Genomic DNA, 1,079 nt, shown 5'->3' with positions numbered 1-1,079 from the left:
ACAAAAATTGGCCAGGCATGGTGGCTCATGTCTGTAATCCCAGCACTTTGGGATGCTGAGGCAGGTGGATCATGAGGTCAGGAGTTCAAGACCAGCCTGGCCAACATAGTGAAACACCCTCTCTACTAAAAATACAAAAATTAACTGGGCATGGTGGCACATGCCTGTAGTCCCAGCTACTCGGGAGACTAAGGTAGGAGAACTGCTTGAACCCGGGAGGTGGAGGTTGCAGTGAGCCAAGATCGTGCCATTGCACTTCAGCCTTAGTGACAGAATGAGACCCTGTCTTTTGGGGAATAAGACTCCGTTTTGGAAAAACAAAAACAAAAACAAAAATTAGCCAGGCACAGTAATCCCAGCACTTTGAGAGGCTGAAGCAAGTGGATCACTTGAGCCCAGGAGACCAGCCTGGGCAACATGGTGAAATCCCATCTCTATTTAAAATGCAAAAAAACTAGCTGGGCATGGTAGTGCATGTCTGTGGTCCCATCTACTCAGGAGGGCTGAGGCGGGAGGATCTCTTGATCCTAGGAGGTCAAGGCTGCAGTGAGCCGAGATTTCACCACTGCACTCAAGCCTGGACGACAGAGTGAGACCCTGCCTCAAAAGAAAAAAAAAAAGCCAGGCACAGTGGCACACACCTGTGGTCTCAGCTACTTGGGAGGCTCAGGTAGGAGGATCACTTGAGCCCAGGAGGCTAAGGCTACACTGAGCCATGACCACACCATTGTACTCCAGCCTGGGCAACAGAGCCACACCCTGTCTCAAAAACAACTTTTTTTAACCTAAAAATAAGGCCAGTCATGGTGGTTCAGGCCTATAATCCCAGCACTTTGGGAGGCCGAGGCGGGTGGATCAACTGAGGTCAGGAGTTCGAGACCAGCCTGGCCAACATAGTGAAACCCCATTTCTACTAAAAATACAGAAACTAGCTGGGTGTGATGGTGGGTGCCTGTAATCTCAGCTACTGAGGAGGCTGAGGCATGACAATCCCTTGAACCTGGGAGGCAGAAGTAGCAGTGAGCTGAGATTGCACTACTGCACTCCAGCCTGGGCAATAGAGTGAGACTCAGTCTCAA

The 1,079-nt window shown here is 50.3% G+C and overlaps 1 protein-coding gene across 2 annotated transcripts in view; it reads left to right on the top strand.

Moving 5' to 3' along the window:
• ANGPTL4 (angiopoietin like 4) overlaps window positions 1-1,079 on the top strand; it is a 10,463-nt gene that overhangs the window by 8,269 nt on the left and 1,115 nt on the right. The window lies entirely within an intron of this gene.

This window comes from Cebus imitator, unplaced genomic scaffold (assembly GCF_001604975.1).
Source record: "Cebus imitator isolate Cc_AM_T3 unplaced genomic scaffold, Cebus_imitator-1.0 Scaffold263, whole genome shotgun sequence".
NCBI lineage: Eukaryota > Metazoa > Chordata > Mammalia > Primates > Cebidae > Cebus > Cebus imitator.
The sequence above is the reverse complement of the archived record's forward strand: the minus strand, read 5'-3'. Positions and strand labels throughout refer to the sequence as shown.